The sequence below is a fragment of the Buteo buteo genome, chromosome 25 (assembly GCF_964188355.1).
Source record: "Buteo buteo chromosome 25, bButBut1.hap1.1, whole genome shotgun sequence".
Classification (NCBI taxonomy): domain Eukaryota; kingdom Metazoa; phylum Chordata; class Aves; order Accipitriformes; family Accipitridae; genus Buteo; species Buteo buteo.
The window spans coordinates 11,713,925-11,730,074 of NC_134195.1; the positions used below are offsets into that span (position 1 = coordinate 11,713,925).

General features: G+C 43.9%; 1 protein-coding gene across 3 annotated transcripts in view; it reads right to left on the reverse strand.

Moving 5' to 3' along the window:
- The window catches only part of CYFIP1 (cytoplasmic FMR1 interacting protein 1), an 84,035-nt gene that overhangs the window by 66,566 nt on the left and 1,319 nt on the right, over positions 1 to 16,150 (reverse strand). The window contains exon 1 of one of the 3 annotated variants that reach the window (XM_075057400.1): positions 14,052 to 14,247. The exons of 1 other annotated variant lie outside the window; for it this stretch is intronic. The gene's annotated coding sequence lies outside the window, so the exon portion shown is untranslated. Of the gene's footprint in view, positions 1 to 13,936; positions 13,958 to 14,051; positions 14,248 to 16,150 lie in introns of those variants that run through there. One more of the 3 variants, XM_075057399.1, reaches the window with a different exon arrangement.

Here is a 16,150-nt window from a genome sequence, read left to right on the forward strand (position 1 = left end):
GAAACAGCAGCATCTGTGCTGATTTCAGCTCCCTTTTCTGGATTTCAAAGCAAGAAAATCCTTGTCTCCTGCACAGACAAGTTTCAGCCTTACAGTGACAAGTCCCACTGTGTCCAAGGACCAGAGGTGTCAATCACAGGGGTTTTAGGGAAACTGGGTAAGTTAGTGCAAAGCCACTGACTAGCTTAAATTAAGATATTCTTCTTTTTCTTCAGTCTTGAAGGAGATGAGCACTGGCTGGGCCTGACCTGCTCAGAAAAGCTTGTGCTGCAGAGAAGCTTACTGAGCTGCCTGTGTCGGTTTTTGTCCACAAGAAAAACAAAACAAAAAAAGGCACCAGACCTTGAAGTCACTTTAGCATTGTTTACATTTTGATTTAACTTCAGAGCTGGCTTATTTCTGAAACATATTCAGACAAAAGATTCACCAGTCTTTTTTAAAAGTCATAATTCTGTACTGTTATTCACAGCCATGCAACTGCATGGTATGCAGTGACCTGCACACAACATTGCTCTGGTATTTAGAGAAGATGAGTGTCAATCCTAATAAAGACACCATTTCCACATCACCATCCTTACAGAATAATGTTGAAGTCTTTGCAAAAGGTCTACATTTTTAATTCCAAGCATGTCAGAAAATGCCAAGCATGTGTATCTCAACCTTTCTCCTTTAGGCCCCCTCAGGCGTCAGATTATTTGGAAAAAAAATATGAACAGGAGCAAATCATGGGGAAAAGTCTTTTGGACAAAAAAATAGAAAAGTGACCAGAAGAAATAATAAAAAAAACCAAAAGGTAAGGTCTGAGAAAGCAGAGAGTAGAGAGCATTAACTTCAGAATCACTGTGAGAGAGGCCTGCTATCATACTGTTCAGCTCTCAAGCTCAAAGTTAAAAAAACTCCCCCAAATTCCAGGGAGTTAAGTAGTTATAAAAAAAAAACAAAAAAAACCAAAAAACACAACCTTTGAATTTTAAAAATTTCTTCCAGTGACAGAGTAAAGCAGGTCAGATTATTTACCAAAGAGAAGATCAAAAGACAACTCCGGTGCTCAGTCTATAAATAGTTAAAACAGGAAAATGATGCTTGATGATACGAGATAGTTCTTAAACTTGTCAAGCAACAGCACACACAATTCAACAGATGTAGCTAGTAATTAAGTTAAAAAAAAATACGGGTAAAGCAAATGAACTTAGGTAACCGTAGGTTTCTTGAGAACTTGTTATAAATACAGAAATTACCACGCAGTTCCTCTTTAGCCTCTGCCACAATCATTTGGCCAAGACTTCCCCAGGAACGGCCTCTAATGGCCTTAAGAATCTATCCCGCTAAGCTTTAAAAAGACATTGATTCCCAACGTAAAAAGTTCAACCTCAAATAACTGGTCTGAGCAATATCTACTTACAGATGAAAAATAAAGCCCTTCACTACAAAAATTATCAGATGAAATTCTATGGCTGTGTTAGATGAGATCAGAGGAGATGATGAGGCTGGTATCATGTCATCACAAAACATTTTAAAAAAACAAAAAGTATATTGAGTATCCTGAAAATATAGAGGGAAAGAATGGGAAGTAACTCCTTGGAGAGGTGAAAGCACATATGCCATTTAAATTAATTGCAAACTGGCATTATCCCCTGGACTAAGATTTTCAAGTGACCATTCCCACAGATAACAGATAAATAGTATAAGTCAGCCCTTTGGTTAAAAAAAACCAAACTATAGAGTATCAAGCTACAGTAAGAGCAACTTTTCTTCAGAAGACACTAATTTGAACTATTACACAGAGGCATTCACTTTGTGTCAATCCTTGCTCTCCTTTTTGGAAAAAGGAGTAACAACATTAAACTTCCCTCAAATAAACAAAAATAATTAAAACCTAACTCCCATAGATGACAGGTGTTTTTTTTACTTTGCATCACTCAAAGATTTGGTACCTTAGGAACACCTGAGCACCCTCACCTTGAAATTTTTAAGGATTTATCTTCACACAACCGCCCAAGTGGTAAGCCAGCAGTCTTCCCGCATGAAACATGGTGGATTGCAGCAGGTAATGATCTGGACGCAGTGACAATTTCCAGGTGTTTTTTGCTGTCAGCTCCTTACAGCACACCTTTTGCCATACTGCTGCATACCGGAAAGATCAGGCGATGGACATAACTGGGTCTATCGCTATCACATGCTCATCTCGTGCCCTGGAAGGTAAACTTCCATGAAAACAAAAGGAGGGTTTAGCTGATAGCACGGCAAGTGAAAGATCTGAGGAGTGAGCAGGCAATGCATGGAGAGGGAACCCCTCCCCAGCACTGATACCACCCATGGAGGCACAGCAGCCAACATTATTGCTCGGGGCACTCAAGCTGATGAGGTGAGCAAAGGCTCATCTCATTTAGGCAAAAGCTCAGCTGCTCATGGAAGATGATTTCCTTTTACCATTAACCTCCAATTTAAAAAAAAAGAAGTATGAAAGAGACAACATAAAGGATCTGCGTTTTTTTCAGCTTAACTTCAGCTGAATTACCAGAATGTCCCCAGCAGTCTGAGAGTAAAACAAGTGTCTTTGCTCAGCTGGGTTCAGTTGGGTCCTCAAGCTGCCCTGGCATGAAGGGCCGCAGTAAGCTAGTAGTGGTAGATGAAAAAGTGGTGGATGAGATTACTTTCCTCCACTCGTTCATCCCACTTTTTGGATGGACTCTGAAAATGGGTGCTGAAAAACGAGGCACGTCCCATCTGCTCCTGAAGGAACCGCCAGCTGCCTAGGGCTGTCCCCATAGCAGCGACAGCAGAGCAAACCCCTCCTGAGGTCCTATCCTCTTCAGAGCAGCCCACCTACTGCTGCTTTTTCTCTTGACGGACCCCCTCCCTCCCTGCCCTAAACACACACCCCACCACCTCCAGCCGCACTCGGCCAGGCAGGCGGGAAGAGCTAAATGGGCAAAGAGTTAAGCCATGCTGAATCTCAGGGTGAGAAGAGTCAGAGAAGCAGCCACGCTGGCTAACCTCCCATGGTAATTAATGAAAAGCAACAGGGCACAGGGAAACACAAGAGTGCAAGTGCTTTTCCAGGAAGAAAGCATAAAACAAAGTCACCATTCAGGTGCAAAAGAGAGGGCTAAGCACTGAAATTATCATAAATTCTTCATTTTTACAAACCCTATGGGTCAAATCACAGGGACTCATTTACTTTACCATTCTCTGACACCAGTATCTTAAATACACATCCCAAAAAACAAAATTAAGAAATTCTCCAAAGCTTATATTTTCAGTCATTTAACCACAAGCTCCAAGAAAACCTGAAGTTTAAAAGAAGCGTGGAACCACTTAAAATGCAGACAGTTACACTTCAAACAGCCTGAAACAGTTTAGGAAAAACATATCCTATGGCCACCATAACTGCCGGACAAGTTCCCACTGCTCAAGAGGAGAGGTTGGGGCCCCTGGTCACAAAAGGCTGGATCAGCAGTTCTGGGCTGCAGCTGGCAGCCAGGGGCCACACGCCACGCTCTGAGCTGGGATCAGCAAAGCCTGACCCGCTCGAGCACAGTTTCTTTCTCTCTCTCCACTGCGGGAGAAGTTACCACAGTATGTTCAGCAATGTGCTAGTGCAGTTGCACAAGTGGGGCAAGAAGAGATGCTGCAGCACAGCCCACCTCTGCTGCACAGAACGGGCCACAGTTGCACCCTGTACCATGTAACTCTTGAAACTAGTGTACATCCAACACCAATAAAACACATGAAAATATTAGTGTGAGAATACAGCCCAAGGAAGCAGAAGTGTTTGGGGATGTTCAGGGAATTGGCTTTGGTAAGACCATGCTCTACATAACACAAAAAGATCTCAAAACACTGGAATTTGTAAGTGGAAAAAATTATTTCATATCCAAAAAAATGGAGAAAGATCATGCCAAAGAGTAAGATAATTAAAGTGGAGTTTAAATGACTAACAAAAAATTGCTGGATTACAGAATATTTTATGACTTTGCAGATGAGAACACCGTTTCATTTGACTGAAAACAGGTGTTGGAAAGGGTTGCCCCCATGCCTTTTTGCAGTTCACTGGACACATTTTTTCATTTTGCTTTTAAACAGACACATTTGACCTCCAAGTGCTTGTACATGTTCCCAGGCTCAAAATAAGGTAAAGAGGAAGTCTGTCTGCACTTTAAACAGCACTTCCTTTGACATCGCCTCTCTTCTTTCCTAAGCCTGCAAAAGCATCTTTGAATCTTAAATTAAAACAAAATCTCAAGCCTGGCATGGATACTGAAGATTAAAATTGCCATGCAAACCATGAATTGAAATATGTATCCACATGAGTTGTTTTGACTTTTTAAAACATGCACAAATAAATAAATATATAAATAAATAAATAAGGCAAAGCTTACCCTACTTTACAGGACAGAATACCATGATGAAAATCAGGAAAATCCTATGTACAACAGTTAAAGAGGGAGAAAAGAAGCGTATCCTTCAAAAAGGAGGAACAAAGGCATCCCACAGTCCATGCACAGAAGGAAAGAAATTAAAACAGAGATAAATTTAAAAAGATGATTGAACGGCCTGCTGAACCAGGGTCTATAGGACCAATCTCACTGAACTCCATGGGAACTAATGACAACATTCCCCCAGGAATAGGCTTGGTCTGCACAGCAGCAGAAGTTCAAGTTTTATTCCTATAGCAACACAACATTTTCAGGTTTCTTCTGTTCCACTGTGTCATTCTTCTATGTTACTGGCTTGCAGAAAATCAATTAAATCATTTTTCTATGAAGAAAATTTGATTCAGTATTCTGTGTAATGTTCCTACTCTGGTTAAACTCTGAGACCCTGATCACAAAAAGCCCTTGTGAAGGGAAGAGCTAACAAAAGGAATGGATTTTCTCTTCCAAGAACAGCACAGTGATTACTATAATATTCACTTTTCTTTCAAGCCTCCAAGATGTCTCTCAAAAATTCCCTTTTAGTTCTATTTTAATTAAACTTCAAAAGCCTTAGCTATTCAACTGCATACCTATGAATTCAGACTGAGCAGAAAACATTTTAACAGACTGATAACTAAAGTACTTCAGAGAACAGCAATGTGCTGGATCTTCTCCGTTTGAATGCTCTTTTTCTGCACTCTGGTCGGCACAATCCGCCTTTTTGCCAAGGGGATCAGTGTAAGATGTTCCTTTCGGGACTGGAGCTCCTCTTCGTTCCTAAGCAACACATTTGCATAAGCTGAAGGAGCAAAGAAAAATGCCTTTCACATCATTTACTGGCCTGCCTGATTAAAGTGAAAGACAGAAGAGAAAGCAAACAGCAGCTGACAGTCTTTTGTGCAACAGATTTGACATACTGTTAAGCTTTCAAAAATACATCTGTGATTGGAATAAAAAAAGGCTCAAGAGGTGTAAAAGAGAAAACAAAAGTTCCAGCACTGAATTATCCCATCCCAGCACCATAGCAAGTCCCAGAAGAATGGCCACATAATGGAAACAATTAATTTAGTATTAGACTCCTACAGGGCGGTGTGGCTTATATTAACTGCTTTGCCCTGCCATTGGAGGGGTGCAGGGGGGGAAGCAGGCTTCCAAGAGCAGCCACAGATTTGGGGGAAAATGTAAGGCTAAAGCACAGAAATTATATATATATATATATTTATTTTTTTTTTAGAAAATCTGAACTTCCCAAACTAAAAGCTCTTTGTGTTCAGTCACGTGTGAATTTTTCACGCAACCTTCTTCATTAAGGTAGCCTACATTGCTACCTGTCCAGTTCCTGTCTCCTGCAGGGAAACATCACAACAAGCAATCCCCATCTCTTTACACAAGCAATACCTATGCTATAACTATGCAACCAAGCTTCAAGCATTCAGTGATACACCTGTTTTATCACCTCGAAAACCAAATTCTGTGCAGTATCAGCTACTTCAGTAAGCAACAGCAGCACCACTAATGCAACCTAAAAGCCATGCTTTCATGACTCTGTACTGTCCCTTCCTCCCTCCCTCCCACAAGATAATGAAGGTCAGGAGGACACTGCTGCTAATGATGCTGTCATGTAGCTGAAATGGCTCGCTGACACACTGACCACCAGCACTCAGATGACAATCGGTCATGCTTGTCAAGTAACTATAGGCATTCTCTTCCAATGTCCTGGACGAATTCAAGCACATTTCCAATGACAGGAAGGCCTGACATTCTACTATCATCACAACAGGTTATGAATGGGAACTCTCAGGCTCTTTGGACAAAGCCTACATCAAGACTGGTGAGCCAAGGTAGGTCAGAATCACCTTTCTTGATGCCTGGCACCAGGTGCAGGTCTACTAGCTACTCCCTTCTAAAACATCAGTAAGAAAAGTCTTCCACAATTAGAGAACATCCTGTAACCCTAGCACTCCCATATCATAGCACAAGGCTGGAGTCACCATATTCTTGCTAGCAAGTCAGCACAGGGTTTATCTTTTCCTGCAGTGTTAGCAGCCAGCAGTAGCACATGGATGAGCACATACTAATTTTACAGCAGCAGCACCTGCAGTGGACAACGCAGCAAGTAATCATCAGGTATTCTGATAGGCAGCCTGGCTAGTACTATGCACCTGCAGTACCATTCCACACCTTGAAGCTTTGGAGGAGAGATGCAACTTCCTGATGATAAAACATAAGGTCATATGCTATCCCCATGCATGGATCTCAAGTGCAGCGTGGTGCACACGCTTTCAAAATGGGAAACTGATTCTGCTCATCCCCACTCGTTTTATTTGAGAATCCATTATGATGATATGGGAGAAGCCTTACCCTGTAAAGTTTGCTCCAAAGGCATCCCATGCATGCAAGCAAGGAGGGAAGACCTGTCACTGCAGCTTGGTCTGCAGCATGCAACCCCCTCTGCAATGGCACTTGTGCTACAAGAATTCACAGAGGGGTTTTGCTTGGTTTGTTTTATCTGTGTACCTAAGCCTGAAGCCCAAGATCTAAGTTGCCAATATAAAATTTAAAAACTGCTATTGGTGAGGCTAGATGGCTGAGGGGGTTTGTGCTGATTTACTAATTAACTCTTACAGAGCTGAGTTAGTTCCAAGTGAACATGGGAAAAACGTATTAATCTTAAACTTATGTACATAATAAAAACTCTTCTGCAATATTTGGCCTCACTTCAGGCTGGAATGAAGTTAAAGATTTAACTGTTGTCTCATTCTAGGTTAGGTGTGCTGAGATCTGTTTGCTACATTTGTCTCACCCCATTACTACCCCCTGATATTATATCTTCGAGTTGCACCAGCTGCAACACTTTGCTTGTCCTTCAACTTCAGTTCTTATTGCTTCTTGACTCACTCACTCCCCTTCTCTTTTTCATGTTCTTTTCCTCTCACTCCTTTCACACTTTTCCTCAGTTCACTCCTCCCCTCTGCTGTTGTTTAATCTTCTTGTTTTGCTGCTTTGGCCATTTTGCTGTGCTGCTGCTGTTATCTCCTGCAGCTGTCCTCAATGCGCATTTCTTCCATGCTTCTGTTTCTAATTCTTCCTGCTGCTGCATGGGTGTGTTAGGAAGCAATACTGAACAGCATTGCTTTGGGCAAGAATAAAGCTTAGCACAGAAGGTAAGCACTAAAGCACAGTGCTTATGGCATGTTCAGCAGTTGCGAAAAGCTCTCTCATTTCTTAGCAAAGATAAGATTCCCGGTGGAAGGATTCTGCAAGAACGAGGAAGGAAGCAGCAAGAGCAATAACCACCCCAGAGAGGAGGTAGCATGTGCACATGGAGTTAGCCTGGTCTTGCTCAGACACAACACCTTTCATCTTGCAGAAGGACTACCATCACAGATTGCTCATGCTCATGCCTATTCACCACGGGTTTGGTTGGTTGTCCTTTGTGGAGGGACTGCTCTTAGTTTAATCGAAAAGGGCACACCTGTGTGCATATGCTGAAAGGAGCAGTGGATGGTGGGCTGAGCACCAGTCTGTCATGTTACAGGTGAGGGAGAGGAGCCACAAAGATCGAGAGAAAGACAAGTCTGGAGTCTTCAGATTTCAATCTAAGCAACAACACAACCCCTCAGCCTTAGACAAACTGTTAATTTAGGCACGTGAGTTCTTGAACTGTACTTTCATTTCACAAGACTGGGGAGAAATAAAGAAGAAAACATTGTTTTCTCAGGGGAGGGGAGTATAGCACTCTCTTCCTGAGCCCAGTTCCAGACACGGTTGCTCCAGGGTCAGCCTTACCGCTTCTTGGTGGAGCCCACCCGGCAGCAGCCCCTGCCTGCGGGGACCGCAGCACTGCTGGGGACAGCTGCCCAGGGAGGGGCAGCCCCCCAAGACTCCCTTCTGCAGCGCCTTTGCATGACGCATCCAGCTCTGTCTTACAGCATATGCCCCCCGATGACATGACAGGCATTAATTATATCCAGCGGGTTTTTTCAGTGCAAACGTGCAGCTGAAGCTCTGGCTTCGGCCCTGCCTTATTTTAATGAGTGAACAAAGGCTTCAGTAACAATGACTCTTTAAAACAGAGGCTGCGTGCTGTCATTCCCACTCCTTCCCTCTACCTGTAAGTACTTAGTAAATCAGCAATACAACTCTCTCAACTTTCATTTAAGCAAAAAAAAAATTACACTGCTTTATCTGAAAAATAAGTTGGAAGATACTTTAGGCAAATTTGTATTATTCATGCCTAAAAGTAGCTTTTTACTAAATATCCAATACAGTACAATTTGCAAAATTACAGTATTTTAAAAAAACAGGCTTCAGAAGCTGTTAAAAAAAGTGTACCACTGTGCATTTCAGGGAGGAGGGGGAGAATCAGACAAAAAGCAAGTCATAATTTAATAGTTCTCTTAAAAAATTAAGGAAATACTGCAGGACAGGGTGGAGGAAAAAACAGAAATTACCAAATAGCTTCTAGTTCCTTAAGCTTTCTTTTTCCTCTAAAAGAGCTCATCATCTGTAACATTCATTTTTATACAATACATGAAAATATGCAGTTTCAGTGAAAATTCATCAAAAGCTTTACTTCTGATATCACCTGAGAAGCATCCACATCTATCTTGAGAAATGTGCCACAACAGTTCACTTGAACTTTACATTCAGAATCTATAATTCAGTGTACTCTCCTTATTGATTTAATATATGTCAGTGAACCCACTTAAAATAATCAGAGCTATACTGAAAGAAGACTATAAATCAAGTTCAGGTCTATAGCATTTTTATTTCCTGCCAACAAAGTGTTCATGTCCCTATCAGAATTAAAGCATTTTAAAGTGACAAACAGCACTACCATATTTTCATCTAAACCCTGGAAACAAATCTCCTGTATACCTGTAGTGCATAAAGTAAGCACCTCCAAAAGCTCCTTGTACCACCACGTTCACCTTTACTTCTCTCTGGTTACCGACAAGTGTTTGACGGGGACCTCACGGCACGACTCGGAGAGCTGCAAATCCACACCTGGCAGGCCACAGCTGGGTAAGTTCCACACAGGGAGTGCCCAGCAAGCTGCTCATTTAGCTACAAAGGGATTTCCACCTCGAGAGCCCTCCCTGAGCTCAGCGCCTCACCAGGCCATGAGATCGATGGCCCACTGGGTCCCTGCCAGCAGAAGCAGAGGTCTGGCAGAATGAAACAGCTACAGAAGATGTGGGGAAGGGATATGGCAGCAGGGCACAAGTGCTGCTCCTAGCTCTCCCCGGGAGCAGGGACATCCACCTCCCAACCGGGAAGGCGTGGGGAGCTGGGCTCCCTCCCCACCACCCCCAGCCAGATCTGACCTCAACTCTGCCGCCCACCACCTTAAATCACCTCTCCCACAACAGTTTCTCTAGAAAGGTTACACAGCTATAAATTCACTTGCTGTCCTGCTGACGGTCAGCCTGAGGGGAGCAGGGTTTCTACTGAGGTGGCAAGCGCGTGACAATTTTTTCTACCACACCCACCTTTACCACAACCCTACTTTTTACAGTTAGAAGTCCAAGACTGCCAGTTTTTTCCCCAAAACACTGAACTGTTTGAAGACAGGATTTTTTCCACAACACACACATTTATGAATTTGTAGACATAATAGAGGTAGAGAACAAACAGTACATATTGACACAGAGAAAATCTTTTCAGTCCTATGAAGAAAACAAGCTTCAGAGGTTTTTTGCCAATGTGTTTACCAGAGATAAGGAGCTACCCAAAATATGAGTTACAACATTTTGGTGCCAAGAGATAGAAAGATTATCTGCTATTTTGCACCCTCTACCTTCCTGTAGCAAGTCTCATCAATGCATCATACATTAATTTTACCACTAGAAAGGCAGGTGATGTGGATTAATGGAATTACACTTAAACCAAGCAAATCAATACACACTCTCACTTATCAGTATTACACAGCAAAGCGTACCCGAGACCTACAAACGTCAGCTTCTAAAGGCAGATGTATAGCAAAGAAGAATCCTAAACTAATGTCTGTAGCTTAAAATATAAGTACCATTACTAAGTTCTCAGTAAGTTTTTGTAGGTATACAATCATATTTCACAATGTTGAAACGTCCTTCTTTCATATTACCGCGTCAGATCTGCACACATACACACAAAAAAAAGGATAAATATAGGTGGTTTTCATTTGTTATGTATTCAAATAACAATGTAGCCAAAAACTAACAAAATGCCCTGCAAGAATAAGGTCTGTCAGAGGCCATTTGTAACAAGGTATATGTTCTAACTATCCCTAGTTTCCAAATCTGTTATATTTACTACTCCCTCTCTGTGTGACTTAACTGAGAGCACGTCCACATGGAAGCTGAGGACTGTTTAAATGAATCACATTCCCAAGTGCATGGATGGATCCACCCGAACCACTTCACCACCCATTCATGCTTGGGTTGTGTCAAGCTCCTGCAGCATCCCTAGGTAAACAGGCACTTAATTTGGTTCAAGAATAATTGCTTATTAAGTTGGGGCTTGTCATAGTAACTACAGCTATTTAAAAACATATAAACAATAAAAATTCAGAAACTTGCACTGTCACTGTTTCAAGAGAAGTGAAGTCAATCATATGGCCGACTTCTGATTCACTATAGTATAACACACCGCCCTACATTAAAGTTTACTTTACTTGTTGGTATAGCAAAGGAACCACATGAAGAACTTGCCCCGAGAATGTAGAGCAACAGCTGTAAAATGAAATCATCTTGATGCGCACATAAATACATGTGGAAATTATACTAAAATTAATTTTCTCTTGCACACCATTGCAAGCAATTCCAGCAGCTTTCAGGCCAAAGGGTGAATAAAACTGAATCCAAGAAAATGAGCTTTGTGGGGATTTTTTTTTCCATCTTTTTGTTCCAACTTTGCAGCTCAAACCCAACTACCCTGAAGCTTCCACCTCAGCCTAAATATCTTGGAAATCTTTGAGAAACAAAATTAAAAACAAAAATCAGATGATTCTGAGAAGAGACTTATGATGAGATTGTGAAACCTACCCTCAGGAACAAGCCACCTTCCAAAACACCTCTCTCGCAGAATGAATAAACAAAGCACTAACCAAAATCTAAGGAGTATATCGGACAAACTTCTAACACAAAACATGCAGCTGGAACAGATAGCTGTTAATTATTTAATTACACTTTAAAATCTGTGTAATGGATTAAGACGACTTATGGGTTCGAGCCCAGGGGCTGATTTCCACCCAAGGTAAACTGAAGAAACAAGAATTTTGTTAATGAACGCTTTAGATATTACAGGTACATCACTAAAGGACTACCAGGTTTTTTTTTTAAGTCATACATTCAGAAGTTAAGAATTCAAAAGTCTGGACTGTTTGTGGAACGTTCCCTTTCTTAGAATGTAGATTTTTTTTTTTTTTAATTAAACAACTTATGTAATTCAGCTCCACTTAGGTTTAAGTATTGTGATACCTATTAAGTGAGAATCAGTTTTATGTTAATACTGCTGAACACATTTCAAACACCACTCCACTCTTCTCATTAGGACCCTCAACAGGAATCGACCAAACCCAAGGTCTGTAAATAAAATGCATGAAGTCTTACTCATCTTCAGTAGGGCAGTTTGGGGGGTGAGGTGGGTATATTTTTAAGATTCCAAGAGGTTTATTCTCTAAAGAAATAAATAATTAAATTAGGTGTAGCAATCCGAAAACCACAAAGTACAATTGAGATATTCCTTCAATCTCACCGTCCTTTACTAAAAAATATATAAAAATTAAAAAAAAAAAAATTCTAAGCTGCTGCAGAGAAAGACTACTATACATTTCTTAGAGGGCAAGCCAAGCAAGCTTTGACAATATCAGGACTAAGCCTTCCTGCTGTACCCCAGTGCTGTACAGGCTGCTTCCAAATTCCTCCTCCTCATTCCTGGCAGCTACGGAGAAACTGGCTGCCTACACCAGCCAGACTTCACAGACCAGTTGTCTGGGAATGCTTAAAGAGCCTTTTACATTAGATCAGGAGAAACTCCGTGTTTACAAATGCAAAAAAAAAAAAAAAAAAAAAAGAGTTTTCAAAAGGTAAAAGTAGGACTTAAATAAAGCCATGGACCAGAACACATAAGTAAGCTAGAAAATGAATTGCTAGTCCTATCTCAGAGATACTCGGTTTGAGCTTAAAACTGTTTCTGTAAGTGCAATTAATATAAACATAATCCAGAGATCACAGAATTACATTATAGTATTATTAGAAGTCCCACTTTGAAAAACACACTAACCAGCAACACTGCATGTGTACGTGTTCAGTAAGTTTACTGTAATAAAGTTACGGCAAATAAGTAACTGGAATGCAATAAGTACTGGAGTTGCTCATTAGCCTAAGCTCTCCATTTCCCACAGTTTACAGCAAAGCGTGGTCTGATCTTCTAATTAAGAAGCAACTCCTCCAGACAGCTTTCCACCCCCTCCAATGTGCGCTCTCCAGCCACCACTTCAGGCAGACTGGCTGCATCCCACAAAGACAACTTCTTCCTAACAGCCTCCCTGGCACAAACAACCATTTACATGCCTAAATGCTACTCAAACCTGTCATCAAACGGCGCAGGAATAAAAATCAAGGCAAAGAGAGCCTACTGAAGGGCAAAGACGTCAGCAACTCTGCAAATCGAACTACAGGAATACTCACACAGATGAAGTGCATGTCTGTCTGCATCTCTTTGCTCATCAGAGACAGGTAGGAGAGGGACGGGGTACCAGACCATCCATCTGGGGAGTTTTGTGCTTACATTACTGCTCTCACTACAGCACAGTTATTTTAACTGGATCAGACTCTGCTTCCTGAAGGGGAAGGTACTCTATGTCCTCAGACGGACGCTAGACCATCTCCTTTATCTGAAGAGCAGGACGAACTTGCATAGGGCTTTTTACTTTTATTTTTCCCCACCTAATCCCCTCCCGGACAGCCTAGGAAGCAGAACTCCGACCACCCCTGCGTTGCAGACACACAGGCTACACGTGAGAGCAGCGCAATTCAGACCCCGCACCCCGAAGAAGAGACTAAAATTGGCTTTTAGGTAGCTTCCCCCGAGGCTTCGCCCACTGGCGAGGCCCGCCTGAGGGAAGAAGGGCCGCCGGAGGGCGGAGGAAGGGCCACCTGAGGGAAGAAGGGCCGCCGGAGGGCGGAGGAAGGGCCACCTGCCCGTTGCCGACAGCCGAGCCGCCGCACGGCCCTTCCCTTCCCTTCCCTTCGCCCCGCCAGGGCAGCGCCTCCGAGGCGACGCCCGGACACCCCAGGGCCCGTCTCCGCCCGAGCAGCGGGAGCCCCCGCGGCAGCCCCGGGGAGGCCCCGCGCCCCCGCGGCGGGGCGGGCCCGGCCCCGGCCCCGCAGCTCGGCGGGCCGCAGCCTGCTGGGAGGGGGTCAGCCCCGGGGGGGGGGGCACCGAAAACAGAGCAGGGGGAACAAATAGGTCCAAAATAAGGGTATCGGGCTCGCGGTCACTACCGAGAGGGGCGCGGAACCGTACGGTACCTCAGGGAAAGCCTTTATAAATGGGGGAGGGGGGCGAAGCCGCAGGCGACCCGGCGGCGGGACGGCCCCCACCCCGCGGGCAGGCCGCTCCCGGGCCCGGGGAAGCGCTGCTCACCCGCTCGCCGCCGGCTCCCGGGAACGGCGCTGCCCGGCGGCGGGAGGGGCCCGTCTGTCTGTCTGTCCGCCCGCCCGCCCGGGGGCTCCGCTCGGCTCGGTCCGGTCCGGCCCGGCCCGTCGTCCGCCGCCGCCGCCGAGAGTCGCGTCGGCCCGGCGGCTCCGCTCCTGGGCCGCGCCTGGCGGGGAGTTTCCTGTCTGAGTCACTTCAACCGGGAGCTGCGCAGGGAAACACCCTTCCTGCCGCTCCAGCTCCTCCTCCTCCTCCCGCCTCATCCCAAACCTGCCGCCCCTTCCCCGCCGGCAGCCGCCGGCTCCTCCTCCTCCTCCTCCGCCCGGGGAGCCGGAGCCGGCCCGGCGCTGCCGCAGGCGGCGGAGCTGCCCGCTCGACTGCCACGGCCCGAGCCGCCTCTTTCCTTTTAATGAAAGCGACATTTCGGTGCCGTACGCACAGGGAAACCCATCCAGAAGACGGCAGATCTGTACGTGAGACGGCCGTGCCCCCGTCGGACTCGTATACCCACCAGAGAAAGTCCGATTCGGCGCCCGGGTGCCCCCGGCAGCACCGTGGCAGCACCCGCAGGGAAACCCAGCGCCCCGGGGAGCCCGGGGTCGACGTTAACAGGTCACTGGGGTTTTTTTCCACGCTACAGTTTTGACAGGATGGCGAGGGAAAGGGCGCAGCAGGACCTAACCTTAAAGGAGCAAAGGCTATCCCGTAGAAAACCCTTTTAAGTGTCCTCTAGAGGGTGCTCAGGCGTGTCTTTTTTGTATCCGAAATGGCACTGTTGATTGAAACTAAAAATAGAAAAAACAACAACGGCTATTTTCCACTGGCTGTTGACAACCTCTCACTCTTATTTCTCTGTAAAACACAACAAAGACGTACGCACTTGCTCATTTCAAACTTCGCTTACCTTTTCCATGTAATGTTCTCCCATTTCAAGTTCTGTTTTGCTTTTATTTCTTCAAGATTCATCTAATGAACTTGATGCAGCACCACAAAATGAAACTGCCAGCTCTTTTTCACTAAAGTTTAACAAGATTGTTCTCTTTTCATCCACTATTTTATGGCAGACAGAATCCACAATCCTACTATATGTAGGGGTTACAGTCAGTTGAGAGAATGGGAACTTCCAAACAGTTTTTCCTCAAAGCCTATTTGCTTTTATTTGACTGCTTCAAGTCACATCCAACATTTTATTTACTCTTGAAAATCCTCTATAATAATCATCAACAAACTACGTAATTTTAGGTCTCTGTTTTCAACAGCTGGTAGTGGAACACTGTGCTATTAATGATTTTTGTGCTGAGAACAGAATAAATAGGCCTTTACTTCATCTATTGTTTTTTTCAAACAAGTTTCCACTGTATTAAGTTTCCTTAAATAGCCTTTTTGTAATAGCATCTACAAGAAAGCCTTTGGGAAGCAGGAATAAGTTGCTAAACCCCCTAATTCTCATTATTTCATGTACTCTCTAATCCAATTATTCCACCCACTCCCTATCATCAAGAATTCCCACGGCTTGTGGAGAAATTATGCAAAATGTTATTGTTACCATTTCATCCCATCACAGACACATCTTCACAGTCATATTTTTCCCAGTGCTGCAATATAGTCTTTTCTATGAAACAATTTCTTTTCTAGGATATGGCTGCTTATTCTTCTCTGACTTTGTATCTATTCCTAAGTATTTTGAGTGCATATACCAAATGAATTAATTTCACCCATCATAGCTCCTTATCAGCCTAGCTTCTAAAGCCAGCTCAGTCAAAACTGTAAAACACAACCAGTGCCGGATGCTTCACTTCCTAAAATGACCACTGATACTGTACAATGCAGTTCATCCTATGCCCTTTTCCACAAACCCTGCTTGGGGCAACAAGCTCGGTGAAGAATAACTCACCTTCGTGACACAGGATTGGTTTTCTTTCCTTGTCCTGGGAGAGTGCAAATTCAGAACAGCCTTGTCCTAATGCACCCACTTGGCCTACATCAGCAGTGAGACCTCTGTTAACAAGATGCAATGGAGCGGCAAGGACAGGGAAATTGCTCCAAGCAAAGCCAAAAGCTCCCAGCAACATCGGATCAACAGCAGC